This window comes from Phyllobates terribilis, unplaced genomic scaffold (assembly GCF_046119375.1).
Source record: "Phyllobates terribilis strain yellow unplaced genomic scaffold, ASM4611937v1 Scaffold_40__1_contigs__length_11209783, whole genome shotgun sequence".
NCBI lineage: Eukaryota > Metazoa > Chordata > Amphibia > Anura > Dendrobatidae > Phyllobates > Phyllobates terribilis.
In genome coordinates this window covers 6,081,597-6,109,235 of record NW_027362800.1, presented here as the reverse complement: position 1 = coordinate 6,109,235, position 27,639 = coordinate 6,081,597, and the positions used below count along the sequence as shown (strand labels likewise).

The window sequence follows — 27,639 nt, the reverse complement described above, 5'->3', positions numbered from 1 at the left end:
AAAAGAGGTGGAGTTATGCAGATCTAAAACGCGTGGATTGCAGCAGCAGCAAGCCGAAAAGTGCAGGCATGTGAGGGATCTAGAGGTTGACAGCATGTCTTCTTAACGGGAGTCCAGGTGGCCATCTCCACAAATGGACTTTTCAGAATCCTTGGGTGGCACCGTAGTCGGAAACCAATTCTGGTTATCGCTTCTCGGCCTTTTGGCTAAGATCAAGTGTAGTATCTGTTCTTATCAGTTTAATATCTGATACGTCCCCTATCTGGGGACCATATATTAAATGGATTTTTAGAACAGGGAGATGGAAAAAGAGCTTGCTCTGTCCACTCCACGCATTGACCTGGTATTGCAGTATCTCCAGGACCGGTGCACCCCTTCTTTAATGCAGTTTCTAAAATCAGAAAGAATTGAATTCAATGCTTTTTGTTCATTTTGCTTGTTTGTCAGATTTTGGGATGGACTCTTTGGCTTTGCTTTTCTTCTCCTCATTGGATTTTTCATGTTAAAAGTTGCAGAAGCCAGATGACAAGCTCATTTTGGTTCAACTTCAGCAACTGTGCATTGCATTGCCATGTAATGTAATGTAATGCAATGCTATCTATCTAGCTCTCCCTCTATACTTCCTTTTGGATAAACAGACATATTAGGCAAGCATTTTGGAGCTTTCACCTAAATAACTACAGGTGGTGAGATAAGCTGCACAATATAATTGACCTTTCAGTATATTGTTGCACACACACCATCTATTTAGCAAATGCCCTTGTTATCAACAGCAGCCTTTTAAACTCACCTGAGCTAACAGGTATGTGAGCTGGTTACTCTGCTGCGCTTAAAATTTCTTTTTTGGTTTGCTACAATGCCTTTTCTGAAACGTTGTCTCCCTCTGCTGGAACACTGACTTCTTTCATTTAATGCCTGCAGACTATAAAAGAGAAACCAACCCAAAAAGTTTGGTTGATTAGTCTGTGGCATTCTTTTAAACTGTTGCTTATGGCGGTCTCTGTGAGCTTCTCAGTGACATTCAGCCATCCAGGTATCCCGCCTGCAGTAGACGGAATGTGGCAATGGAACGCTGGCTGCGCGTGTCATAATAGGCTCTGAGCCTTTATATACCTGCGAACAGCAGCAGCCACCTTCAGTCTGCTGCTGGACAGCCAGCAGCAGCAGCAGCAGGAGAGGTAATTAATCAGCAACCCTCCTGCTAAGGGTAGACAGCTGCTCGTTCCACCCCCCCCCCCCGCCTTAATTGGTTCTCCTCCCTTCCAACGGTGTTGAGGCGGGTGGGAACAGCCGGGGGTTGAGGGTACTGTGCTAAAAGAGGTGGAGTTATGCAGATCTAAAACGCGTGGATTGCAGCAGCAGCAAGCCGAAAAGTGCAGGCATGTGAGGGATCTAGAGGTTGACAGCATGTCTTCTTAACGGGAGTCCAGGTGGCCATCTCCACAAATGGACTTTTCAGAATCCTTGGGTGGCACCGTAGTCGGAAACCAATTCTGGTTATCGCTTCTCGGCCTTTTGGCTAAGATCATGTGTAGTATCTGTTCTTATCAGTTTAATATCTGATACGTCCCCTATCTGGGGACCATATATTAAATGGATTTTTAGAACAGGGAGATGGAAAAAGAGCTTGCTCTGTCCACTCCACGCATTGACCTGGTATTGCAGTATCTCCAGGACCGGTGCACCCCTTCTTTAATGCAGTTTCTAAAATCAGAAAGAATTGAATTCAATGCTTTTTGTTCATTTTGCTTGTTTGTCGGATTTTGGGATGGACTCTTTGGCTTTGCTTTTCTTCTCCTCATTGGATTTTTCATGTTAAAAGTTGCAGAAGCCAGATGACAAGCTCATTTTGGTTCAACTTCAGCAACTGTGCATTGCATTGCCATGTAATGTAATGTAATGCAATGCTATCTATCTAGCTCTCCCTCTATACTTCCTTTTGGATAAACAGACATATTAGGCAAGCATTTTGGAGCTTTCACCTAAATAACTACAGGTGGTGAGATAAGCTGCACAATATAATTGACCTTTCAGTATATTGTTGCACACACACCATCTATTTAGCAAATGCCCTTGTTATCAACAGCAGCCTTTTAAACTCACCTGAGCTAACAGGTATGTGAGCTGGTTACTCTGCTGCGCTTAAAATTTCTTTTTTGGTTTGCTACAATGCCTTTTCTGAAACGTTGTCTCCCTCTGCTGGAACACTGACTTCTTTCATTTAATGCCTGCAGACTATAAAAGAGAAACCAACCCAAAAAGTTTGGTTGATTAGTCTGTGGCATTCTTTTAAACTGTTGCTTATGGCGGTCTCTGTGAGCTTCTCAGTGACATTCAGCCATCCAGGTATCCCGCCTGCAGTAGACGGAATGTGGCAATGGAACGCTGGCTGCGCGTGTCATAATAGGCTCTGAGCCTTTATATACCTGCGCACAGCAGCAGCCACCTTCAGTCTGCTGCTGGACAGCCAGCAGCAGCAGCAGCAGGAGAGGTAATTAATCAGCAACCCTCCTGCTAAGGGTAGACAGCTGCTCGTTCCACCCCCCCCCCCCGCCTTAATTGGTTCTCCTCCCTTCCAACGGTGTTGAGGCGGGTGGGAACAGCCGGGGGTTGAGGGTACTGTGCTAAAAGAGGTGGAGTTATGCAGATCTAAAACGCGTGGATTGCAGCAGCAGCAAGCCGAAAAGTGCAGGCATGTGAGGGATCTAGAGGTTGACAGCATGTCTTCTTAACGGGAGTCCAGGTGGCCATCTCCACAAATGGACTTTTCAGAATCCTTGGGTGGCACCGTAGTCGGAAACCAATTCTGGTTATCGCTTCTCGGCCTTTTGGCTAAGATCAAGTGTAGTATCTGTTCTTATCAGTTTAATATCTGATACGTCCCCTATCTGGGGACCATATATTAAATGGATTTTTAGAACAGGGAGATGGAAAAAGAGCTTGCTCTGTCCACTCCACGCATTGACCTGGTATTGCAGTATCTCCAGGACCGGTGCACCCCTTCTTTAATGCAGTTTCTAAAATCAGAAAGAATTGAATTCAATGCTTTTTGTTCATTTTGCTTGTTTGTCGGATTTTGGGATGGACTCTTTGGCTTTGCTTTTCTTCTCCTCATTGGATTTTTCATGTTAAAAGTTGCAGAAGCCAGATGACAAGCTCATTTTGGTTCAACTTCAGCAACTGTGCATTGCATTGCCATGTAATGTAATGTAATGCAATGCTATCTATCTAGCTCTCCCTCTATACTTCCTTTTGGATAAACAGACATATTAGGCAAGCATTTTGGAGCTTTCACCTAAATAACTACAGGTGGTGAGATAAGCTGCACAATATAATTGACCTTTCAGTATATTGTTGCACACACACCATCTATTTAGCAAATGCCCTTGTTATCAACAGCAGCCTTTTAAACTCACCTGAGCTAACAGGTATGTGAGCTGGTTACTCTGCTGCGCTTAAAATTTCTTTTTTGGTTTGCTACAATGCCTTTTCTGAAACGTTGTCTCCCTCTGCTGGAACACTGACTTCTTTCATTTAATGCCTGCAGACTATAAAAGAGAAACCAACCCAAAAAGTTTGGTTGATTAGTCTGTGGCATTCTTTTAAACTGTTGCTTATGGCGGTCTCTGTGAGCTTCTCAGTGACATTCAGCCATCCAGGTATCCCGCCTGCAGTAGACGGAATGTGGCAATGGAACGCTGGCTGCGCGTGTCATAATAGGCTCTGAGCCTTTATATACCTGCGCACAGCAGCAGCCACCTTCAGTCTGCTGCTGGACAGCCAGCAGCAGCAGCAGGAGAGGAAATTAATCAGCAACCCTCCTGCTAAGGGTAGACAGCTGCTCGTTCCACCCCCCCCCCCCCCGCCTTAATTGGTTCTCCTCCCTTCCAACGGTGTTGAGGCGGGTGGGAACAGCCGGGGGTTGAGGGTACTGTGCTAAAAGAGGTGGAGTTATGCAGATCTAAAACGCGTGGATTGCAGCAGCAGCAAGCCGAAAAGTGCAGGCATGTGAGGGATCTAGAGGTTGACAGCATGTCTTCTTAACGGGAGTCCAGGTGGCCATCTCCACAAATGGACTTTTCAGAATCCTTGGGTGGCACCGTAGTCGGAAACCAATTCTGGTTATCGCTTCTCGGCCTTTTGGCTAAGATCAAGTGTAGTATCTGTTCTTATCAGTTTAATATCTGATACGTCCCCTATCTGGGGACCATATATTAAATGGATTTTTAGAACAGGGAGATGGAAAAAGAGCTTGCTCTGTCCACTCCACGCATTGACCTGGTATTGCAGTATCTCCAGGACCGGTGCACCCCTTCTTTAATGCAGTTTCTAAAATCAGAAAGAATTGAATTCAATGCTTTTTGTTCATTTTGCTTGTTTGTCGGATTTTGGGATGGACTCTTTGGCTTTGCTTTTCTTCTCCTCATTGGATTTTTCATGTTAAAAGTTGCAGAAGCCAGATGACAAGCTCATTTTGGTTCAACTTCAGCAACTGTGCATTGCATTGCCATGTAATGTAATGTAATGCAATGCTATCTATCTAGCTCTCCCTCTATACTTCCTTTTGGATAAACAGACATATTAGGCAAGCATTTTGGAGCTTTCACCTAAATAACTACAGGTGGTGAGATAAGCTGCACAATATAATTGACCTTTCAGTATATTGTTGCACACACACCATCTATTTAGCAAATGCCCTTGTTATCAACAGCAGCCTTTTAAACTCACCTGAGCTAACAGGTATGTGAGCTGGTTACTCTGCTGCGCTTAAAATTTCTTTTTTGGTTTGCTACAATGCCTTTTCTGAAACGTTGTCTCCCTCTGCTGGAACACTGACTTCTTTCATTTAATGCCTGCAGACTATAAAAGAGAAACCAACCCAAAAAGTTTGGTTGATTAGTCTGTGGCATTCTTTTAAACTGTTGCTTATGGCGGTCTCTGTGAGCTTCTCAGTGACATTCAGCCATCCAGGTATCCCGCCTGCAGTAGACGGAATGTGGCAATGGAACGCTGGCTGCGCGTGTCATAATAGGCTCTGAGCCTTTATATACCTGCGCACAGCAGCAGCCACCTTCAGTCTGCTGCTGGACAGCCAGCAGCAGCAGCAGCAGGAGAGGTAATTAATCAGCAACCCTCCTGCTAAGGGTAGACAGCTGCTCGTTCCACCCCCCCCCCCCGCCTTAATTGGTTCTCCTCCCTTCCAACGGTGTTGAGGCGGGTGGGAACAGCCGGGGGTTGAGGGTACTGTGCTAAAAGAGGTGGAGTTATGCAGATCTAAAACGCGTGGATTGCAGCAGCAGCAAGCCGAAAAGTGCAGGCATGTGAGGGATCTAGAGGTTGACAGCATGTCTTCTTAACGGGAGTCCAGGTGGCCATCTCCACAAATGGACTTTTCAGAATCCTTGGGTGGCACCGTAGTCGGAAACCAATTCTGGTTATCGCTTCTCGGCCTTTTGGCTAAGATCAAGTGTAGTATCTGTTCTTATCAGTTTAATATCTGATACGTCCCCTATCTGGGGACCATATATTAAATGGATTTTTAGAACAGGGAGATGGAAAAAGAGCTTGCTCTGTCCACTCCACGCATTGACCTGGTATTGCAGTATCTCCAGGACCGGTGCACCCCTTCTTTAATGCAGTTTCTAAAATCAGAAAGAATTGAATTCAATGCTTTTTGTTCATTTTGCTTGTTTGTCGGATTTTGGGATGGACTCTTTGGCTTTGCTTTTCTTCTCCTCATTGGATTTTTCATGTTAAAAGTTGCAGAAGCCAGATGACAAGCTCATTTTGGTTCAACTTCAGCAACTGTGCATTGCATTGCCATGTAATGTAATGTAATGCAATGCTATCTATCTAGCTCTCCCTCTATACTTCCTTTTGGATAAACAGACATATTAGGCAAGCATTTTGGAGCTTTCACCTAAATAACTACAGGTGGTGAGATAAGCTGCACAATATAATTGACCTTTCAGTATATTGTTGCACACACACCATCTATTTAGCAAATGCCCTTGTTATCAACAGCAGCCTTTTAAACTCACCTGAGCTAACAGGTATGTGAGCTGGTTACTCTGCTGCGCTTAAAATTTCTTTTTTGGTTTGCTACAATGCCTTTTCTGAAACGTTGTCTCCCTCTGCTGGAACACTGACTTCTTTCATTTAATGCCTGCAGACTATAAAAGAGAAACCAACCCAAAAAGTTTGGTTGATTAGTCTGTGGCATTCTTTTAAACTGTTGCTTATGGCGGTCTCTGTGAGCTTCTCAGTGACATTCAGCCATCCAGGTATCCCGCCTGCATTAGACGGAATGTGGCAATGGAACGCTGGCTGCGCGTGTCATAATAGGCTCTGAGCCTTTATATATATGCGCACAGCAGCAGCCACCTTCAGTCTGCTGCTGGACAGCCAGCAGCAGCAGCAGGAGAGGTAATTAATCAGCAACCCTCCTGCTAAGGGTAGACAGCTGCTCGTTCCACCCCCCCCCCCCGCCTTAATTGGTTCTCCTCCCTTCCAACGGTGTTCAGGCGGGTGGGAACAGCCGGGGGTTGAGGGTACTGTGCTAAAAGAGGTGGAGTTATGCAGATCTAAAACGCGTGGATTGCAGCAGCAGCAAGCCGAAAAGTGCAGGCATGTGAGGGATCTAGAGGTTGACAGCATGTCTTCTTAACGGGAGTCCAGGTGGCCATCTGCACAAATGGACTTTTCAGAATCCTTGGGTGGCACCGTAGTCGGAAACCAATTCTGGTTATCGCTTCTCGGCCTTTTGGCTAAGATCAAGTGTAGTATCTGTTCTTATCAGTTTAATATCTGATACGTCCCCTATCTGGGGACCATATATTAAATGGATTTTTAGAACAGGGAGATGGAAAAAGAGCTTGCTCTGTCCACTCCACGCATTGACCTGGTATTGCAGTATCTCCAGGACCGGTGCACCCCTTCTTTAATGCAGTTTCTAAAATCAGAAAGAATTGAATTCAATGCTTTTTGTTCATTTTGCTTGTTTGTCGGATTTTGGGATGGACTCTTTGGCTTTGCTTTTCTTCTCCTCATTGGATTTTTCATGTTAAAAGTTGCAGAAGCCAGATGACAAGCTCATTTTGGTTCAACTTCAGCAACTGTGCATTGCATTGCCATGTAATGTAATGTAATGCAATGCTATCTATCTAGCTCTCCCTCTATACTTCCTTTTGGATAAACAGACATATTAGGCAAGCATTTTGGAGCTTTCACCTAAATAACTACAGGTGGTGAGATAAGCTGCACAATATAATTGACCTTTCAGTATATTGTTGCACACACACCATCTATTTAGCAAATGCCCTTGTTATCAACAGCAGCCTTTTAAACTCACCTGAGCTAACAGGTATGTGAGCTGGTTACTCTGCTGCGCTTAAAATTTCTTTTTTGGTTTGCTACAATGCCTTTTCTGAAACGTTGTCTCCCTCTGCTGGAACACTGACTTCTTTCATTTAATGCCTGCAGACTATAAAAGAGAAACCAACCCAAAAAGTTTGGTTGATTAGTCTGTGGCATTCTTTTAAACTGTTGCTTATGGCGGTCTCTGTGAGCTTCTCAGTGACATTCAGCCATCCAGGTATCCCGCCTGCAGTAGACGGAATGTGGCAATGGAACGCTGGCTGCGCGTGTCATAATAGGCTCTGAGCCTTTATATACCTGCGCACAGCAGCAGCCACCTTCAGTCTGCTGCTGGACAGCCAGCAGCAGCAGCAGGAGAGGAAATTAATCAGCAACCCTCCTGCTAAGGGTAGACAGCTGCTCGTTCCACCCCCCCCCCCCCCGCCTTAATTGGTTCTCCTCCCTTCCAACGGTGTTGAGGCGGGTGGGAACAGCCGGGGGTTGAGGGTACTGTGCTAAAAGAGGTGGAGTTATGCAGATCTAAAACGCGTGGATTGCAGCAGCAGCAAGCCGAAAAGTGCAGGCATGTGAGGGATCTAGAGGTTGACAGCATGTCTTCTTAACGGGAGTCCAGGTGGCCATCTCCACAAATGGACTTTTCAGAATCCTTGGGTGGCACCGTAGTCGGAAACCAATTCTGGTTATCGCTTCTCGGCCTTTTGGCTAAGATCAAGTGTAGTATCTGTTCTTATCAGTTTAATATCTGATACGTCCCCTATCTGGGGACCATATATTAAATGGATTTTTAGAACAGGGAGATGGAAAAAGAGCTTGCTCTGTCCACTCCACGCATTGACCTGGTATTGCAGTATCTCCAGGACCGGTGCACCCCTTCTTTAATGCAGTTTCTAAAATCAGAAAGAATTGAATTCAATGCTTTTTGTTCATTTTGCTTGTTTGTCGGATTTTGGGATGGACTCTTTGGCTTTGCTTTTCTTCTCCTCATTGGATTTTTCATGTTAAAAGTTGCAGAAGCCAGATGACAAGCTCATTTTGGTTCAACTTCAGCAACTGTGCATTGCATTGCCATGTAATGTAATGTAATGCAATGCTATCTATCTAGCTCTCCCTCTATACTTCCTTTTGGATAAACAGACATATTAGGCAAGCATTTTGGAGCTTTCACCTAAATAACTACAGGTGGTGAGATAAGCTGCACAATATAATTGACCTTTCAGTATATTGTTGCACACACACCATCTATTTAGCAAATGCCCTTGTTATCAACAGCAGCCTTTTAAACTCACCTGAGCTAACAGGTATGTGAGCTGGTTACTCTGCTGCGCTTAAAATTTCTTTTTTGGTTTGCTACAATGCCTTTTCTGAAACGTTGTCTCCCTCTGCTGGAACACTGACTTCTTTCATTTAATGCCTGCAGACTATAAAAGAGAAACCAACCCAAAAAGTTTGGTTGATTAGTCTGTGGCATTCTTTTAAACTGTTGCTTATGGCGGTCTCTGTGAGCTTCTCAGTGACATTCAGCCATCCAGGTATCCCGCCTGCAGTAGACGGAATGTGGCAATGGAACGCTGGCTGCGCGTGTCATAATAGGCTCTGAGCCTTTATATACCTGCGCACAGCAGCAGCCACCTTCAGTCTGCTGCTGGACAGCCAGCAGCAGCAGCAGCAGGAGAGGTAATTAATCAGCAACCCTCCTGCTAAGGGTAGACAGCTGCTCGTTCCACCCCCCCCCCCCGCCTTAATTGGTTCTCCTCCCTTCCAACGGTGTTGAGGCGGGTGGGAACAGCCGGGGGTTGAGGGTACTGTGCTAAAAGAGGTGGAGTTATGCAGATCTAAAACGCGTGGATTGCAGCAGCAGCAAGCCGAAAAGTGCAGGCATGTGAGGGATCTAGAGGTTGACAGCATGTCTTCTTAACGGGAGTCCAGGTGGCCATCTCCACAAATGGACTTTTCAGAATCCTTGGGTGGCACCGTAGTCGGAAACCAATTCTGGTTATCGCTTCTCGGCCTTTTGGCTAAGATCAAGTGTAGTATCTGTTCTTATCAGTTTAATATCTGATACGTCCCCTATCTGGGGACCATATATTAAATGGATTTTTAGAACAGGGAGATGGAAAAAGAGCTTGCTCTGTCCACTCCACGCATTGACCTGGTATTGCAGTATCTCCAGGACCGGTGCACCCCTTCTTTAATGCAGTTTCTAAAATCAGAAAGAATTGAATTCAATGCTTTTTGTTCATTTTGCTTGTTTGTCGGATTTTGGGATGGACTCTTTGGCTTTGCTTTTCTTCTCCTCATTGGATTTTTCATGTTAAAAGTTGCAGAAGCCAGATGACAAGCTCATTTTGGTTCAACTTCAGCAACTGTGCATTGCATTGCCATGTAATGTAATGTAATGCAATGCTATCTATCTAGCTCTCCCTCTATACTTCCTTTTGGATAAACAGACATATTAGGCAAGCATTTTGGAGCTTTCACCTAAATAACTACAGGTGGTGAGATAAGCTGCACAATATAATTGACCTTTCAGTATATTGTTGCACACACACCATCTATTTAGCAAATGCCCTTGTTATCAACAGCAGCCTTTTAAACTCACCTGAGCTAACAGGTATGTGAGCTGGTTACTCTGCTGCGCTTAAAATTTCTTTTTTGGTTTGCTACAATGCCTTTTCTGAAACGTTGTCTCCCTCTGCTGGAACACTGACTTCTTTCATTTAATGCCTGCAGACTATAAAAGAGAAACCAACCCAAAAAGTTTGGTTGATTAGTCTGTGGCATTCTTTTAAACTGTTGCTTATGGCGGTCTCTGTGAGCTTCTCAGTGACATTCAGCCATCCAGGTATCCCGCCTGCATTAGACGGAATGTGGCAATGGAACGCTGGCTGCGCGTGTCATAATAGGCTCTGAGCCTTTATATATATGCGCACAGCAGCAGCCACCTTCAGTCTGCTGCTGGACAGCCAGCAGCAGCAGCAGGAGAGGTAATTAATCAGCAACCCTCCTGCTAAGGGTAGACAGCTGCTCGTTCCACCCCCCCCCCCCGCCTTAATTGGTTCTCCTCCCTTCCAACGGTGTTCAGGCGGGTGGGAACAGCCGGGGGTTGAGGGTACTGTGCTAAAAGAGGTGGAGTTATGCAGATCTAAAACGCGTGGATTGCAGCAGCAGCAAGCCGAAAAGTGCAGGCATGTGAGGGATCTAGAGGTTGACAGCATGTCTTCTTAACGGGAGTCCAGGTGGCCATCTGCACAAATGGACTTTTCAGAATCCTTGGGTGGCACCGTAGTCGGAAACCAATTCTGGTTATCGCTTCTCGGCCTTTTGGCTAAGATCAAGTGTAGTATCTGTTCTTATCAGTTTAATATCTGATACGTCCCCTATCTGGGGACCATATATTAAATGGATTTTTAGAACAGGGAGATGGAAAAAGAGCTTGCTCTGTCCACTCCACGCATTGACCTGGTATTGCAGTATCTCCAGGACCGGTGCACCCCTTCTTTAATGCAGTTTCTAAAATCAGAAAGAATTGAATTCAATGCTTTTTGTTCATTTTGCTTGTTTGTCGGATTTTGGGATGGACTCTTTGGCTTTGCTTTTCTTCTCCTCATTGGATTTTTCATGTTAAAAGTTGCAGAAGCCAGATGACAAGCTCATTTTGGTTCAACTTCAGCAACTGTGCATTGCATTGCCATGTAATGTAATGTAATGCAATGCTATCTATCTAGCTCTCCCTCTATACTTCCTTTTGGATAAACAGACATATTAGGCAAGCATTTTGGAGCTTTCACCTAAATAACTACAGGTGGTGAGATAAGCTGCACAATATAATTGACCTTTCAGTATATTGTTGCACACACACCATCTATTTAGCAAATGCCCTTGTTATCAACAGCAGCCTTTTAAACTCACCTGAGCTAACAGGTATGTGAGCTGGTTACTCTGCTGCGCTTAAAATTTCTTTTTTGGTTTGCTACAATGCCTTTTCTGAAACGTTGTCTCCCTCTGCTGGAACACTGACTTCTTTCATTTAATGCCTGCAGACTATAAAAGAGAAACCAACCCAAAAAGTTTGGTTGATTAGTCTGTGGCATTCTTTTAAACTGTTGCTTATGGCGGTCTCTGTGAGCTTCTCAGTGACATTCAGCCATCCAGGTATCCCGCCTGCAGTAGACGGAATGTGGCAATGGAACGCTGGCTGCGCGTGTCATAATAGGCTCTGAGCCTTTATATACCTGCACACAGCAGCAGCCACCTTCAGTCTGCTGCTGGACAGCCAGCAGCAGCAGCAGCAGGAGAGGTAATTAATCAGCAACCCTCCTGCTAAGGGTAGACAGCTGCTCGTTCCACCCCCCCCCCCGCCTTAATTGGTTCTCCTCCCTTCCAACGGTGTTGAGGCGGGTGGGAACAGCCGGGGGTTGAGGGTACTGTGCTAAAAGAGGTGGAGTTATGCAGATCTAAAACGCGTGGATTGCAGCAGCAGCAAGCCGAAAAGTGCAGGCATGTGAGGGATCTAGAGGTTGACAGCATGTCTTCTTAACGGGAGTCCAGGTGGCCATCTCCACAAATGGACTTTTCAGAATCCTTGGGTGGCACCGTAGTCGGAAACCAATTCTGGTTATCGCTTCTCGGCCTTTTGGCTAAGATCAAGTGTAGTATCTGTTCTTATCAGTTTAATATCTGATACGTCCCCTATCTGGGGACCATATATTAAATGGATTTTTAGAACAGGGAGATGGAAAAAGAGCTTGCTCTGTCCACTCCACGCATTGACCTGGTATTGCAGTATCTCCAGGACCGGTGCACCCCTTCTTTAATGCAGTTTCTAAAATCAGAAAGAATTGAATTCAATGCTTTTTGTTCATTTTGCTTGTTTGTCGGATTTTGGGATGGACTCTTTGGCTTTGCTTTTCTTCTCCTCATTGGATTTTTCATGTTAAAAGTTGCAGAAGCCAGATGACAAGCTCATTTTGGTTCAACTTCAGCAACTGTGCATTGCATTGCCATGTAATGTAATGTAATGCAATGCTATCTATCTAGCTCTCCCTCTATACTTCCTTTTGGATAAACAGACATATTAGGCAAGCATTTTGGAGCTTTCACCTAAATAACTACAGGTGGTGAGATAAGCTGCACAATATAATTGACCTTTCAGTATATTGTTGCACACACACCATCTATTTAGCAAATGCCCTTGTTATCAACAGCAGCCTTTTAAACTCACCTGAGCTAACAGGTATGTGAGCTGGTTACTCTGCTGCGCTTAAAATTTCTTTTTTGGTTTGCTACAATGCCTTTTCTGAAACGTTGTCTCCCTCTGCTGGAACACTGACTTCTTTCATTTAATGCCTGCAGACTATAAAAGAGAAACCAACCCAAAAAGTTTGGTTGATTAGTCTGTGGCATTCTTTTAAACTGTTGCTTATGGCGGTCTCTGTGAGCTTCTCAGTGACATTCAGCCATCCAGGTATTACGCCTGCAGTAGACGGAATGTGGCAATGGAACGCTGGCTGCGCGTGTCATAATAGGCTCTGAGCCTTTATATACCTGCGCACAGCAGCAGCCACCTTCAGTCTGCTGCTGGACAGCCAGCAGCAGCAGCAGCAGGAGAGGTAATTAATCAGCAACCCTCCTGCTAAGGGTAGACAGCTGCTCGTTCCACCCCCCCCCCCCGCCTTAATTGGTTCTCCTCCCTTCCAACGGTGTTGAGGCGGGTGGGAACAGCCGGGGGTTGAGGGTACTGTGCTAAAAGAGGTGGAGTTATGCAGATCTAAAACGCGTGGATTGCAGCAGCAGCAAGCCGAAAAGTGCAGGCATGTGAGGGATCTAGAGGTTGACAGCATGTCTTCTTAACGGGAGTCCAGGTGGCCATCTCCACAAATGGACTTTTCAGAATCCTTGGGTGGCACCGTAGTCGGAAACCAATTCTGGTTATCGCTTCTCGGCCTTTTGGCTAAGATCAAGTGTAGTATCTGTTCTTATCAGTTTAATATCTGATACGTCCCCTATCTGGGGACCATATATTAAATGGATTTTTAGAACAGGGAGATGGAAAAAGAGCTTGCTCTGTCCACTCCACGCATTGACCTGGTATTGCAGTATCTCCAGGACCGGTGCACCCCTTCTTTAATGCAGTTTCTAAAATCAGAAAGAATTGAATTCAATGCTTTTTGTTCATTTTGCTTGTTTGTCGGATTTTGGGATGGACTCTTTGGCTTTGCTTTTCTTCTCCTCATTGGATTTTTCATGTTAAAAGTTGCAGAAGCCAGATGACAAGCTCATTTTGGTTCAACTTCAGCAACTGTGCATTGCATTGCCATGTAATGTAATGTAATGCAATGCTATCTATCTAGCTCTCCCTCTATACTTCCTTTTGGATAAACAGACATATTAGGCAAGCATTTTGGAGCTTTCACCTAAATAACTACAGGTGGTGAGATAAGCTGCACAATATAATTGACCTTTCAGTATATTGTTGCACACACACCATCTATTTAGCAAATGCCCTTGTTATCAACAGCAGCCTTTTAAACTCACCTGAGCTAACAGGTATGTGAGCTGGTTACTCTGCTGCGCTTAAAATTTCTTTTTTGGTTTGCTACAATGCCTTTTCTGAAACGTTGTCTCCCTCTGCTGGAACACTGACTTCTTTCATTTAATGCCTGCAGACTATAAAAGAGAAACCAACCCAAAAAGTTTGGTTGATTAGTCTGTGGCATTCTTTTAAACTGTTGCTTATGGCGGTCTCTGTGAGCTTCTCAGTGACATTCAGCCATCCAGGTATCCCGCCTGCAGTAGACGGAATGTGGCAATGGAACGCTGGCTGCGCGTGTCATAATAGGCTCTGAGCCTTTATATACCTGCGCACAGCAGCAGCCACCTTCAGTCTGCTGCTGGACAGCCAGCAGCAGCAGCAGCAGGAGAGGTAATTAATCAGCAACCCTCCTGCTAAGGGTAGACAGCTGCTCGTTCCACCCCCCCCCGCCTTAATTGGTTCTCCTCCCTTCCAACGGTGTTGAGGCGGGTGGGAACAGCCGGGGGTTGAGGGTACTGTGCTAAAAGAGGTGGAGTTATGCAGATCTAAAACGCGTGGATTGCAGCAGCAGCAAGCCGAAAAGTGCAGGCATGTGAGGGATCTAGAGGTTGACAGCATGTCTTCTTAACGGGAGTCCAGGTGGCCATCTCCACAAATGGACTTTTCAGAATCCTTGGGTGGCACCGTAGTCGGAAACCAATTCTGGTTATCGCTTCTCGGCCTTTTGGCTAAGATCAAGTGTAGTATCTGTTCTTATCAGTATAATATCTGATACGTCCCCTATCTGGGGACCATATATTAAATGGATTTTTAGAACAGGGAGATGGAAAAAGAGCTTGCTCTGTCCACTCCACGCATTGACCTGGTATTGCAGTATCTCCAGGACCGGTGCACCCCTTCTTTAATGCAGTTTCTAAAATCAGAAAGAATTGAATTCAATGCTTTTTGTTCATTTTGCTTGTTTGTCGGATTTTGGGATGGACTCTTTGGCTTTGCTTTTCTTCTCCTCATTGGATTTTTCATGTTAAAAGTTCCAGAAGCCAGATGACAAGCTCATTTTGGTTCAACTTCAGCAACTGTGCATTGCATTGCCATGTAATGTAATGTAATGCAATGCTATCTATCTAGCTCTCCCTCTATACTTCCTTTTGGATAAACAGACATATTAGGCAAGCATTTTGGAGCTTTCACCTAAATAACTACAGGTGGTGAGATAAGCTGCACAATATAATTGACCTTTCAGTATATTGTTGCACACACACCATCTATTTAGCAAATGCCCTTGTTATCAACAGCAGCCTTTTAAACTCACCTGAGCTAACAGGTATGTGAGCTGGTTACTCTGCTGCGCTTAAAATTTCTTTTTTGGTTTGCTACAATGCCTTTTCTGAAACGTTGTCTCCCTCTGCTGGAACACTGACTTCTTTCATTTAATGCCTGCAGACTATAAAAGAGAAACCAACCCAAAAAGTTTGGTTGATTAGTCTGTGGCATTCTTTTAAACTGTTGCTTATGGCGGTCTCTGTGAGCTTCTCAGTGACATTCAGCCATCCAGGTATCCCGCCTGCAGTAGACGGAATGTGGCAATGGAACGCTGGCTGCGCGTGTCATAATAGGCTCTGAGCCTTTATATACCTGCGCACAGCAGCAGCCACCTTCAGTCTGCTGCTGGACAGCCAGCAGCAGCAGCAGCAGGAGAGGTAATTAATCAGCAACCCTCCTGCTAAGGGTAGACAGCTGCTCGTTCCACCCCCCCCCCCCGCCTTAATTGGTTCTCCTCCCTTCCAACGGTGTTGAGGCGGGTGGGAACAGCCGGGGGTTGAGGGTACTGTGCTAAAAGAGGTGGAGTTATGCAGATCTAAAACGCGTGGATTGCAGCAGCAGCAAGCCGAAAAGTGCAGGCATGTGAGGGATCTAGAGGTTGACAGCATGTCTTCTTAACGGGAGTCCAGGTGGCCATCTCCACAAATGGACTTTTCAGAATCCTTGGGTGGCACCGTAGTCGGAAACCAATTCTGGTTATCGCTTCTCGGCCTTTTGGCTAAGATCAAGTGTAGTATCTGTTCTTATCAGTTTAATATCTGATACGTCCCCTATCTGGGGACCATATATTAAATGGATTTTTAGAACAGGGAGATGGAAAAAGAGCTTGCTCTGTCCACTCCACGCATTGACCTGGTATTGCAGTATCTCCAGGACCGGTGCACCCCTTCTTTAATGCAGTTTCTAAAATCAGAAAGAATTGAATTCAATGCTTTTTGTTCATTTTGCTTGTTTGTCGGATTTTGGGATGGACTCTTTGGCTTTGCTTTTCTTCTCCTCATTGGATTTTTCATGTTAAAAGTTGCAGAAGCCAGATGACAAGCTCATTTTGGTTCAACTTCAGCAACTGTGCATTGCATTGCCATGTAATGTAATGTAATGCAATGCTATCTATCTAGCTCTCCCTCTATACTTCCTTTTGGATAAACAGACATATTAGGCAAGCATTTTGGAGCTTTCACCTAAATAACTACAGGTGGTGAGATAAGCTGCACAATATAATTGACCTTTCAGTATATTGTTGCACACACACCATCTATTTAGCAAATGCCCTTGTTATCAACAGCAGCCTTTTAAACTCACCTGAGCTAACAGGTATGTGAGCTGGTTACTCTGCTGCGCTTAAAATTTCTTTTTTGGTTTGCTACAATGCCTTTTCTGAAACGTTGTCTCCCTCTGCTGGAACACTGACTTCTTTCATTTAATGCCTGCAGACTATAAAAGAGAAACCAACCCAAAAAGTTTGGTTGATTAGTCTGTGGCATTCTTTTAAACTGTTGCTTATGGCGGTCTCTGTGAGCTTCTCAGTGACATTCAGCCATCCAGGTATCCCGCCTGCAGTAGACGGAATGTGGCAATGGAACGCTGGCTGCGCGTGTCATAATAGGCTCTGAGCCTTTATATACCTGCGCACAGCAGCAGCCACCTTCAGTCTGCTGCTGGACAGCCAGCAGCAGCAGCAGCAGGAGAGGTAATTAATCAGCAACCCTCCTGCTAAGGGTAGACAGCTGCTCGTTCCACCCCCCCCCCGCCTTAATTGGTTCTCCTCCCTTCCAACGGTGTTGAGGCGGGTGGGAACAGCCGGGGGTTGAGGGTACTGTGCTAAAAGAGGTGGAGTTATGCAGATCTAAAACGCGTGGATTGCAGCAGCAGCAAGCCGAAAAGTGCAGGCATGTGAGGGATCTAGAGGTTGACAGCATGTCTTCTTAACGGGAGTCCAGGTGGCCATCTCCACAAATGGACTTTTCAGAATCCTTGGGTGGCACCGTAGTCGGAAACCAATTCTGGTTATCGCTTCTCGGCCTTTTGGCTAAGATCAAGTGTAGTATCTGTTCTTATCAGTTTAATATCTGATACGTCCCCTATCTGGGGACCATATATTAAATGTATTTTTAGAACAGGGAGATGGAAAAAGAGCTTGCTCTGTCCACTCCACGCATTGACCTGGTATTGCAGTATCTCCAGGACCGGTGCACCCCTTCTTTAATGCAGTTTCTAAAATCAGAAAGAATTGAATTCAATGCTTTTTGTTCATTTTGCTTGTTTGTCGGATTTTGGGATGGACTCTTTGGCTTTGCTTTTCTTCTCCTCATTGGATTTTTCATGTTAAAAGTTGCAGAAGCCAGATGACAAGCTCATTTTGGTTCAACTTCAGCAACTGTGCATTGCATTGCCATGTAATGTAATGTAATGCAATGCTATCTATCTAGCTCTCCCTCTATACTTCCTTTTGGATAAACAGACATATTAGGCAAGCATTTTGGAGCTTTCACCTAAATAACTACAGGTGGTGAGATAAGCTGCACAATATAATTGACCTTTCAGTATATTGTTGCACACACACCATCTATTTAGCAAATGCCCTTGTTATCAACAGCAGCCTTTTAAACTCACCTGAGCTAACAGGTATGTGAGCTGGTTACTCTGCTGCGCTTAAAATTTCTTTTTTGGTTTGCTACAATGCCTTTTCTGAAACGTTGTCTCCCTCTGCTGGAACACTGACTTCTTTCATTTAATGCCTGCAGACTATAAAAGAGAAACCAACCCAAAAAGTTTGGTTGATTAGTCTGTGGCATTCTTTTAAACTGTTGCTTATGGCGGTCTCTGTGAGCTTCTCAGTGACATTCAGCCATCCAGGTATCCCGCCTGCAGTAGACGGAATGTGGCAATGGAACGCTGGCTGCGCGTGTCATAATAGGCTCTGAGCCTTTATATACCTGCGCACAGCAGCAGCCACCTTCAGTCTGCTGCTGGACAGCCAGCAGCAGCAGCAGCAGGAGAGGTAATTAATCAGCAACCCTCCTGCTAAGGGTAGACAGCTGCTCGTTCCACCCCCCCCCCCGCCTTAATTGGTTCTCCTCCCTTCCAACGGTGTTGAGGCGGGTGGGAACAGCCGGGGGTTGAGGGTACTGTGCTAAAAGAGGTGGAGTTATGCAGATCTAAAACGCGTGGATTGCAGCAGCAGCAAGCCGAAAAGTGCAGGCATGTGAGGGATCTAGAGGTTGACAGCATGTCTTCTTAACGGGAGTCCAGGTGGCCATCTCCACAAATGGACTTTTCAGAATCCTTGGGTGGCACCGTAGTCGGAAACCAATTCTGGTTATCGCTTCTCGGCCTTTTGGCTAAGATCAAGTGTAGTATCTGTTCTTATCAGTTTAATATCTGATACGTCCCCTATCTGGGGACCATATATTAAATGGATTTTTAGAACAGGGAGATGGAAAAAGAGCTTGCTCTGTCCACTCCACGCATTGACCTGGTATTGCAGTATCTCCAGGACCGGTGCACCCCTTCTTTAATGCAGTTTCTAAAATCAGAAAGAATTGAATTCAATGCTTTTTGTTCATTTTGCTTGTTTGTCGGATTTTGGGATGGACTCTTTGGCTTTGCTTTTCTTCTCCTCATTGGATTTTTCATGTTAAAAGTTGCAGAAGCCAGATGACAAGCTCATTTTGGTTCAACTTCAGCAACTGTGCATTGCATTGCCATGTAATGTAATGTAATGCAATGCTATCTATCTAGCTCTCCCTCTATACTTCCTTTTGGATAAACAGACATATTAGGCAAGCATTTTGGAGCTTTCACCTAAATAACTACAGGTGGTGAGATAAGCTGCACAATATAATTGACCTTTCAGTATATTGTTGCACACACACCATCTATTTAGCAAATGCCCTTGTTATCAACAGCAGCCTTTTAAACTCACCTGAGCTAACAGGTATGTGAGCTGGTTACTCTGCTGCGCTTAAAATTTCTTTTTTGGTTTGCTACAATGCCTTTTCTGAAACGTTGTCTCCCTCTGCTGGAACACTGACTTCTTTCATTTAATGCCTGCAGACTATAAAAGAGAAACCAACCCAAAAAGTTTGGTTGATTAGTCTGTGGCATTCTTTTAAACTGTTGCTTATGGCGGTCTCTGTGAGCTTCTCAGTGACATTCAGCCATCCAGGTATCCCGCCTGCAGTAGACGGAATGTAGCAATGGAACGCTGGCTGCGCGTGTCATAATAGGCTCTGAGCCTTTATATACCTGCGCACAGCAGCAGCCACCTTCAGTCTGCTGCTGGACAGCCAGCAGCAGCAGCAGCAGGAGAGGTAATTAATCAGCAACCCTCCTGCTAAGGGTAGACAGCTGCTCGTTCCACCCCCCCCCCCCGCCTTAATTGGTTCTCCTCCCTTCCAACGGTGTTGAGGCGGGTGGGAACAGCCGGGGGTTGAGGGTACTGTGCTAAAAGAGGTGGAGTTATGCAGATCTAAAACGCGTGGATTGCAGCAGCAGCAAGCCGAAAAGTGCAGGCATGTGAGGGATCTAGAGGTTGACAGCATGTCTTCTTAACGGGAGTCCAGGTGGCCATCTCCACAAATGGACTTTTCAGAATCCTTGGGTGGCACCGTAGTCGGAAACCAATTCTGGTTATCGCTTCTCGGCCTTTTGGCTAAGATCAAGTGTAGTATCTGTTCTTATCAGTTTAATATCTGATACGTCCCCTATCTGGGGACCATATATTAAATGGATTTTTAGAACAGGGAGATGGAAAAAGAGCTTGCTCTGTCCACTCCACGCATTGACCTGGTATTGCAGTATCTCCAGGACCGGTGCACCCCTTCTTTAATGCAGTTTCTAAAATCAGAAAGAATTGAATTCAATGCTTTTTGTTCATTTTGCTTGTTTGTCGGATTTTGGGATGGACTCTTTGGCTTTGCTTTTCTTCTCCTCATTGGATTTTTCATGTTAAAAGTTGCAGAAGCCAGATGACAAGCTCATTTTGGTTCAACTTCAGCAACTGTGCATTGCATTGCCATGTAATGTAATGTAATGCAATGCTATCTATCTAGCTCTCCCTCTATACTTCCTTTTGGATAAACAGACATATTAGGCAAGCATTTTGGAGCTTTCACCTAAATAACTACAGGTGGTGAGATAAGCTGCACAATATAATTGACCTTTCAGTATATTGTTGCACACACACCATCTATTTAGCAAATGCCCTTGTTATCAACAGCAGCCTTTTAAACTCACCTGAGCTAACAGGTATGTGAGCTGGTTACTCTGCTGCGCTTAAAATTTCTTTTTTGGTTTGCTACAATGCCTTTTCTGAAACGTTGTCTCCCTCTGCTGGAACACTGACTTCTTTCATTTAATGCCTGCAGACTATAAAAGAGAAACCAACCCAAAAAGTTTGGTTGATTAGTCTGTGGCATTCTTTTAAACTGTTGCTTATGGCGGTCTCTGTGAGCTTCTCAGTGACATTCAGCCATCCAGGTATCCCGCCTGCAGTAGACGGAATGTGGCAATGGAACGCTGGCTGCGCGTGTCATAATAGGCTCTGAGCCTTTATATACCTGCGCACAGCAGCAGCCACCTTCAGTCTGCTGCTGGACAGCCAGCAGCAGCAGGAGAGGTAATTAATCAGCAACCCTCCTGCTAAGGGTAGACAGCTGCTCGTTCCACCCCCCCCCCGCCTTAATTGGTTCTCCTCCCTTCCAACGGTGTTGAGGCGGGTGGGAACAGCCGGGGGTTGAGGGTACTGTGCTAAAAGAGGTGGAGTTATGCAGATCTAAAACGCGTGGATTGCAGCAGCAGCAAGCCGAAAAGTGCAGGCATGTGAGGGATCTAGAGGTTGACAGCATGTCTTCTTAACGGGAGTCCAGGTGGCCATCTCCACAAATGGACTTTTCAGAATCCTTGGGTGGCACTGTAGTCGGAAACCAATTCTGGTTATCGCTTCTCGGCCTTTTGGCTAAGATCAAGTGTAGTATCTGTTCTTATCAGTTTAATATCTGATACGTCCCCTATCTGGGGACCATATATTAAATGGATTTTTAGAACAGGGAGATGGAAAAAGAGCTTGCTCTGTCCACTCCACGCATTGACCTGGTATTGCAGTATCTCCAGGACCGGTGCACCCCTTCTTTAATGCAGTTTCTAAAATCAGAAAGAATTGAATTCAATGCTTTTTGTTCATTTTGCTTGTTTGTCGGATTTTGGGATGGACTCTTTGGCTTTGCTTTTCTTCTCCTCATTGGATTTTTCATGTTAAAAGTTGCAGAAGCCAGATGACAAGCTCATTTTGGTTCAACTTCAGCAACTGTGCATTGCATTGCCATGTAATGTAATGTAATGCAATGCTATCTATCTAGCTCTCCCTCTATACTTCCTTTTGGATAAACAGACATATTAGGCAAGCATTTTGGAGCTTTCACCTAAATAACTACAGGTGGTGAGATAAGCTGCACAATATAATTGACCTTTCAGTATATTGTTGCACACACACCATCTATTTAGCAAATGCCCTTGTTATCAACAGCAGCCTTTTAAACTCACCTGAGCTAACAGGTATGTGAGCTGGTTACTCTGCTGCGCTTAAAATTTCTTTTTTGGTTTGCTACAATGCCTTTTCTGAAACGTTGTCTCCCTCTGCTGGAACACTGACTTCTTTCATTTAATGCCTGCAGACTATAAAAGAGAAACCAACCCAAAAAGTTTGGTTGATTAGTCTGTGGCATTCTTTTAAACTGTTGCTTATGGCGGTCTCTGTGAGCTTCTCAGTGACATTCAGCCATCCAGGTATCCCGCCTGCAGTAGACGGAATGTGGCAATGGAACGCTGGCTGCGCGTGTCATAATAGGCTCTGAGCCTTTATATACCTGCGCACAGCAGCAGCCACCTTCAGTCTGCTGCTGGACAGCCAGCAGCAGCAGCAGCAGGAGAGGTAATTAATCAGCAACCCTCCTGCTAAGGGTAGACAGCTGCTCGTTCCACCCCCCCCCCCGCCTTAATTGGTTCTCCTCCCTTCCAACGGTGTTGAGGCGGGTGGGAACAGCCGGGGGTTGAGGGTACTGTGCTAAAAGAGGTGGAGTTATGCAGATCTAAAACGCGTGGATTGCAGCAGCAGCAAGCCGAAAAGTGCAGGCATGTGAGGGATCTAGAGGTTGACAGCATGTCTTCTTAACGGGAGTCCAGGTGGCCATCTCCACAAATGGACTTTTCAGAATCCTTGGGTGGCACCGTAGTCGGAAACCAATTCTGGTTATCGCTTCTCGGCCTTTTGGCTAAGATCAAGTGTAGTATCTGTTCTTATCAGTTTAATATCTGATACGTCCCCTATCTGGGGACCATATATTAAATGGATTTTTAGAACAGGGAGATGGAAAAAGAGCTTGCTCTGTCCACTCCACGCATTGACCTGGTATTGCAGTATCTCCAGGACCGGTGCACCCCTTCTTTAATGCAGTTTCTAAAATCAGAAAGAATTGAATTCAATGCTTTTTGTTCATTTTGCTTGTTTGTCGGATTTTGGGATGGACTCTTTGGCTTTGCTTTTCTTCTCCTCATTGGATTTTTCATGTTAAAAGTTGCAGAAGCCAGATGACAAGCTCATTTTGGTTCAACTTCAGCAACTGTGCATTGCATTGCCATGTAATGTAATGTAATGCAATGCTATCTATCTAGCTCTCCCTCTATACTTCCTTTTGGATAAACAGACATATTAGGCAAGCATTTTGGAGCTTTCACCTAAATAACTACAGGTGGTGAGATAAGCTGCACAATATAATTGACCTTTCAGTATATTGTTGCACACACACCATCTATTTAGCAAATGCCCTTGTTATCAACAGCAGCCTTTTAAACTCACCTGAGCTAACAGGTATGTGAGCTGGTTACTCTGCTGCGCTTAAAATTTCTTTTTTGGTTGCTACAATGCCTTTTCTGAAACGTTGTCTCCCTCTGCTGGAACACTGACTTCTTTCATTTAATGCCTGCAGACTATAAAAGAGAAACCAACCCAAAAAGTTTGGTTGATTAGTCTGTGGCATTCTTTTAAACTGTTGCTTATGGCGGTCTCTGTGAGCTTCTCAGTGACATTCAGCCATCCAGGTATCCCGCCTGCAGTAGACGGAATGTGGCAATGGAACGCTGGCTGCGCGTGTCATAATAGGCTCTGAGCCTTTATATACCTGCGCACAGCAGCAGCCACCTTCAGTCTGCTGCTGGACAGCCAGCAGCAGCAGCAGCAGGAGAGGTAATTAATCAGCAACCCTCCTGCTAAGGGTAGACAGCTGCTCGTTCCACCCCCCCCCGCCTTAATTGGTTCTCCTCCCTTCCAACGGTGTTGAGGCGGGTGGGAACAGCCGGGGGTTGAGGGTACTGTGCTAAAAGAGGTGGAGTTATGCAGATCTAAAACGCGTGGATTGCAGCAGCAGCAAGCCGAAAAGTGCAGGCATGTGAGGGATCTAGAGGTTGACAGCATGTCTTCTTAACGGGAGTCCAGGTGGCCATCTCCACAAATGGACTTTTCAGAATCCTTGGGTGGCACCGTAGTCGGAAACCAATTCTGGTTATCGCTTCTCGGCCTTTTGGCTAAGATCAAGTGTAGTATCTGTTCTTATCAGTTTAATATCTGATACGTCCCCTATCTGGGGACCATATATTAAATGGATTTTTAGAACAGGGAGATGGAAAAAGAGCTTGCTCTGTCCACTCCACGCATTGACCTGGTATTGCAGTATCTCCAGGACCGGTGCACCCCTTCTTTAATGCAGTTTCTAAAATCAGAAAGAATTGAATTCAATGCTTTTTGTTCATTTTGCTTGTTTGTCGGATTTTGGGATGGACTCTTTGGCTTTGCTTTTCTTCTCCTCATTGGATTTTTCATGTTAAAAGTTGCAGAAGCCAGATGACAAGCTCATTTTGGTTCAACTTCAGCAACTGTGCATTGCATTGCCATGTAATGTAATGTAATGCAATGCTATCTATCTAGCTCTCCCTCTATACTTCCTTTTGGATAAACAGACATATTAGGCAAGCATTTTGGAGCTTTCACCTAAATAACTACAGGTGGTGAGATAAGCTGCACAATATAATTGACCTTTCAGTATATTGTTGCACACACACCATCTATTTAGCAAATGCCCTTGTTATCAACAGCAGCCTTTTAAACTCACCTGAGCTAACAGGTATGTGAGCTGGTTACTCTGCTGCGCTTAAAATTTCTTTTTTGGTTTGCTACAATGCCTTTTCTGAAACGTTGTCTCCCTCTGCTGGAACACTGACTTCTTTCATTTAATGCCTGCAGACTATAAAAGAGAAACCAACCCAAAAAGTTTGGTTGATTAGTCTGTGGCATTCTTTTAAACTGTTGCTTATGGCGGTCTCTGTGAGCTTCTCAGTGACATTCAGCCATCCAGGTATCCCGCCTGCAGTAGACGGAATGTGGCAATGGAACGCTGGCTGCGCGTGTCATAATAGGCTCTGAGCCTTTATATACCTGCGCACAGCAGCAGCCACCTTCAGTCTGCTGCTGGACAGCCAGCAGCAGCAGCAGCAGGAGAGGTAATTAATCAGCAACCCTCCTGCTAAGGGTAGACAGCTGCTCGTTCCACCCCCCCCCCCCCGCCTTAATTGGTTCTCCTCCCTTCCAACGGTGTTGAGGCGGGTGGGAACAGCCGGGGGTTGAGGGTACTGTGCTAAAAGAGGTGGAGTTATGCAGATCTAAAACGTGTGGATTGCAGCAGCAGCAAGCCGAAAAGTGCAGGCATGTGAGGGATCTAGAGGTTGACAGCATGTCTTCTTAACGGGAGTCCAGGTGGCCATCTCCACAAATGGACTTTTCAGAATCCTTGGGTGGCACCGTAGTCGGAAACCAATTCTGGTTATCGCTTCTCGGCCTTTTGGCTAAGATCAAGTGTAGTATCTGTTCTTATCAGTTTAATATCTGATACGTCCCCTATCTGGGGACCATATATTAAATGGATTTTTAGAACAGGGAGATGGAAAAAGAGCTTGCTCTGTCCACTCCACGCATTGACCTGGTATTGCAGTATCTCCAGGAAAGGTGCACCCCTTCTTTAATGCAGTTTCTAAAATCAGAAAGAATTGAATTCAATGCTTTTTGTTCATTTTGCTTGTTTGTCGGATTTTGGGATGGACTCTTTGGCTTTGCTTTTCTTCTCCTCATTGGATTTTTCATGTTAAAAGTTGCAGAAGCCAGATGACAAGCTCATTTTGGTTCAACTTCAGCAACTGTGCATTGCATTGCCATGTAATGTAATGTAATGCAATGCTATCTATCTAGCTCTCCCTCTATACTTCCTTTTGGATAAACAGACATATTAGGCAAGCATTTTGGAGCTTTCACCTAAATAACTACAGGTGGTGAGATAAGCTGCACAATATAATTGACCTTTCAGTATATTGTTGCACACACACCATCTATTTAGCAAATGCCCTTGTTATCAACAGCAGCCTTTTAAACTCACCTGAGCTAACAGGTATGTGAGCTGGTTACTCTGCTGCGCTTAAAATTTCTTTTTTGGTTTGCTACAATGCCTTTTCTGAAACGTTGTCTCCCTCTGCTGGAACACTGACTTCTTTCATTTAATGCCTGCAGACTATAAAAGAGAAACCAACCCAAAAAGTTTGGTTGATTAGTCTGTGGCATTCTTTTAAACTGTTGCTTATGGCGGTCTCTGTGAGCTTCTCAGTGACATTCAGCCATCCAGGTATCCCGCCTGCAGTAGACGGAATGTGGCAATGGAACGCTGGCTGCGCGTGTCATAATAGGCTCTGAGCCTTTATATACCTGCGCACAGCAGCAGCCACCTTCAGTCTGCTGCTGGACAGCCAGCAGCAGCAGCAGCAGCAGGAGAGGTAATTAATCAGCAACCCTCCTGCTAAGGGTAGACAGCTGCTCGTTCCACCCCCCCCCCCCCCGCCTTAATTGGTTCTCCTCCCTTCCAACGGTGTTGAGGCGGGTGGGAACAGCCGGGGGTTGAGGGTACTGTGCTAAAAGAGGTGGAGTTATGCAGATCTAAAACGCGTGGATTGCAGCAGCAGCAAGCCGAAAAGTGCAGGCATGTGAGGGATCTAGAGGTTGACAGCATGTCTTCTTAACGGGAGTCCAGGTGGCCATCTCCACAAATGGACTTTTCAGAATCCTTGGGTGGCACCGTAGTCGGAAACCAATTCTGGTTATCGCTTCTCAGCCTTTTGGCTAAGATCAAGTGTAGTATCTGTTCTTATCAGTTTAATATCTGATACGTCCCCTATCTGGGGACCATATATTAAATGGATTTTTAGAACAGGGAGATGGAAAAAGAGCTTGCTCTGTCCACTCCACGCATTGACCTGGTATTGCAGTATCTCCAGGACCGGTGCACCCCTTCTTTAATGCAGTTTCTAAAATCAGAAAGAATTGAATTCAATGCTTTTTGTTCATTTTGCTTGTTTGTCGGATTTTGGGATGGACTCTTTGGCTTTGCTTTTCTTCTCCTCATTGGATTTTTCATGTTAAAAGTTGCAGAAGCCAGATGACAAGCTCATTTTGGTTCAACTTCAGCAACTGTGCATTGCATTGCCATGTAATGTAATGTAATGCAATGCTATCTATCTAGCTCTCCCTCTATACTTCCTTTTGGATAAACAGACATATTAGGCAAGCATTTTGGAGCTTTCACCTAAATAACTACAGGTGGTGAGATAAGCTGCACAATATAATTGACCTTTCAGTATATTGTTGCACACACACCATCTATTTAGCAAATGCCCTTGTTATCAACAGCAGCCTTTTAAACTCACCTGAGCTAACAGGTATGTGAGCTGGTTACTCTGCTGCGCTTAAAATTTCTTTTTTGGTTTGCTACAATGCCTTTTCTGAAACGTTGTCTCCCTCTGCTGGAACACTGACTTCTTTCATTTAATGCCTGCAGACTATAAAAGAGAAACCAACCCAAAAAGTTTGGTTGATTAGTCTGTGGCATTCTTTTAAACTGTTGCTTATGGCGGTCTCTGTGAGCTTCTCAGTGACATTCAGCCATCCAGGTATCCCGCCTGCAGTAGACGGAATGTGGCAATGGAACGCTGGCTGCGCGTGTCATAATAGGCTCTGAGCCTTTATATACCTGCGCACAGCAGCAGCCACCTTCAGTCTGCTGCTGGACAGCCAGCAGCAGCAGGAGAGGTAATTAATCAGCAACCCTCCTGCTAAGGGTAGACAGCTGCTCGTTCCACCCCCCCCCGCCGTAATTGGTTCTCCTCCCTTCCAACGGTGTTGAGGCGGGTGGGAACAGCCGAGGGTTGAGGGTACTGTGCTAAAAGAGGTGGAGTTATGCAGATCTAAAACGCGTGGATTGCAGCAGCAGCAAGCCGAAAAGTGCAGGCATGTGAGGGATCTAGAGGTTGACAGCATG

At 45.2% G+C, this 27,639-nt stretch overlaps 21 non-coding genes across 21 annotated transcripts; all 21 read left to right on the top strand.

The window, feature by feature from the left end:
• Window positions 1-186: 186 nt before the first annotated feature.
• Window positions 187-377, top strand: LOC141188378 (U2 spliceosomal RNA). Its single transcript, XR_012262477.1, has one exon. It is a non-coding gene; the product is annotated as a U2 spliceosomal RNA (small nuclear RNA).
• A 1,122-nt stretch (window positions 378-1,499) lies between these two features.
• Window positions 1,500-1,690, top strand: LOC141184600 (U2 spliceosomal RNA). The gene has a single exon (XR_012259340.1). It is a non-coding gene; the product is annotated as a U2 spliceosomal RNA (small nuclear RNA).
• Window positions 1,691-2,812: 1,122 nt separating this feature from the next.
• LOC141188377 (U2 spliceosomal RNA) lies at window positions 2,813-3,003 on the top strand. The gene has a single exon (XR_012262476.1). It is a non-coding gene; the product is annotated as a U2 spliceosomal RNA (small nuclear RNA).
• A 1,121-nt stretch (window positions 3,004-4,124) lies between these two features.
• On the top strand, window positions 4,125-4,315 carry LOC141188376 (U2 spliceosomal RNA). Its single transcript, XR_012262475.1, has one exon. It is a non-coding gene; the product is annotated as a U2 spliceosomal RNA (small nuclear RNA).
• A 1,122-nt stretch (window positions 4,316-5,437) lies between these two features.
• LOC141188375 (U2 spliceosomal RNA) lies at window positions 5,438-5,628 on the top strand. Its single transcript, XR_012262474.1, has one exon. It is a non-coding gene; the product is annotated as a U2 spliceosomal RNA (small nuclear RNA).
• A 1,119-nt stretch (window positions 5,629-6,747) lies between these two features.
• Window positions 6,748-6,938, top strand: LOC141188374 (U2 spliceosomal RNA). Its single transcript, XR_012262473.1, has one exon. It is a non-coding gene; the product is annotated as a U2 spliceosomal RNA (small nuclear RNA).
• Window positions 6,939-8,059: 1,121 nt separating this feature from the next.
• Window positions 8,060-8,250, top strand: LOC141188373 (U2 spliceosomal RNA). Its single transcript, XR_012262472.1, has one exon. It is a non-coding gene; the product is annotated as a U2 spliceosomal RNA (small nuclear RNA).
• Window positions 8,251-9,372: 1,122 nt separating this feature from the next.
• Window positions 9,373-9,563, top strand: LOC141188372 (U2 spliceosomal RNA). Its single transcript, XR_012262471.1, has one exon. It is a non-coding gene; the product is annotated as a U2 spliceosomal RNA (small nuclear RNA).
• A 1,119-nt stretch (window positions 9,564-10,682) lies between these two features.
• On the top strand, window positions 10,683-10,873 carry LOC141188371 (U2 spliceosomal RNA). Its single transcript, XR_012262470.1, has one exon. It is a non-coding gene; the product is annotated as a U2 spliceosomal RNA (small nuclear RNA).
• Window positions 10,874-11,994: 1,121 nt separating this feature from the next.
• LOC141188369 (U2 spliceosomal RNA) lies at window positions 11,995-12,185 on the top strand. Its single transcript, XR_012262468.1, has one exon. It is a non-coding gene; the product is annotated as a U2 spliceosomal RNA (small nuclear RNA).
• A 1,122-nt stretch (window positions 12,186-13,307) lies between these two features.
• LOC141188367 (U2 spliceosomal RNA) lies at window positions 13,308-13,498 on the top strand. Its single transcript, XR_012262467.1, has one exon. It is a non-coding gene; the product is annotated as a U2 spliceosomal RNA (small nuclear RNA).
• A 1,119-nt stretch (window positions 13,499-14,617) lies between these two features.
• Window positions 14,618-14,808, top strand: LOC141184338 (U2 spliceosomal RNA). Its single transcript, XR_012259103.1, has one exon. It is a non-coding gene; the product is annotated as a U2 spliceosomal RNA (small nuclear RNA).
• Window positions 14,809-15,930: 1,122 nt separating this feature from the next.
• On the top strand, window positions 15,931-16,121 carry LOC141188366 (U2 spliceosomal RNA). Its single transcript, XR_012262466.1, has one exon. It is a non-coding gene; the product is annotated as a U2 spliceosomal RNA (small nuclear RNA).
• A 1,120-nt stretch (window positions 16,122-17,241) lies between these two features.
• On the top strand, window positions 17,242-17,432 carry LOC141186788 (U2 spliceosomal RNA). Its single transcript, XR_012261034.1, has one exon. It is a non-coding gene; the product is annotated as a U2 spliceosomal RNA (small nuclear RNA).
• Window positions 17,433-18,553: 1,121 nt separating this feature from the next.
• Window positions 18,554-18,744, top strand: LOC141188365 (U2 spliceosomal RNA). Its single transcript, XR_012262465.1, has one exon. It is a non-coding gene; the product is annotated as a U2 spliceosomal RNA (small nuclear RNA).
• Window positions 18,745-19,866: 1,122 nt separating this feature from the next.
• Window positions 19,867-20,057, top strand: LOC141188364 (U2 spliceosomal RNA). The gene has a single exon (XR_012262464.1). It is a non-coding gene; the product is annotated as a U2 spliceosomal RNA (small nuclear RNA).
• Window positions 20,058-21,171: 1,114 nt separating this feature from the next.
• LOC141188362 (U2 spliceosomal RNA) lies at window positions 21,172-21,362 on the top strand. Its single transcript, XR_012262462.1, has one exon. It is a non-coding gene; the product is annotated as a U2 spliceosomal RNA (small nuclear RNA).
• A 1,121-nt stretch (window positions 21,363-22,483) lies between these two features.
• On the top strand, window positions 22,484-22,674 carry LOC141188361 (U2 spliceosomal RNA). The gene has a single exon (XR_012262461.1). It is a non-coding gene; the product is annotated as a U2 spliceosomal RNA (small nuclear RNA).
• A 1,118-nt stretch (window positions 22,675-23,792) lies between these two features.
• Window positions 23,793-23,983, top strand: LOC141188360 (U2 spliceosomal RNA). The gene has a single exon (XR_012262460.1). It is a non-coding gene; the product is annotated as a U2 spliceosomal RNA (small nuclear RNA).
• Window positions 23,984-25,106: 1,123 nt separating this feature from the next.
• Window positions 25,107-25,297, top strand: LOC141184669 (U2 spliceosomal RNA). The gene has a single exon (XR_012259403.1). It is a non-coding gene; the product is annotated as a U2 spliceosomal RNA (small nuclear RNA).
• Window positions 25,298-26,424: 1,127 nt separating this feature from the next.
• LOC141184173 (U2 spliceosomal RNA) lies at window positions 26,425-26,615 on the top strand. Its single transcript, XR_012258954.1, has one exon. It is a non-coding gene; the product is annotated as a U2 spliceosomal RNA (small nuclear RNA).
• Window positions 26,616-27,639: the final 1,024 nt, after the last annotated feature.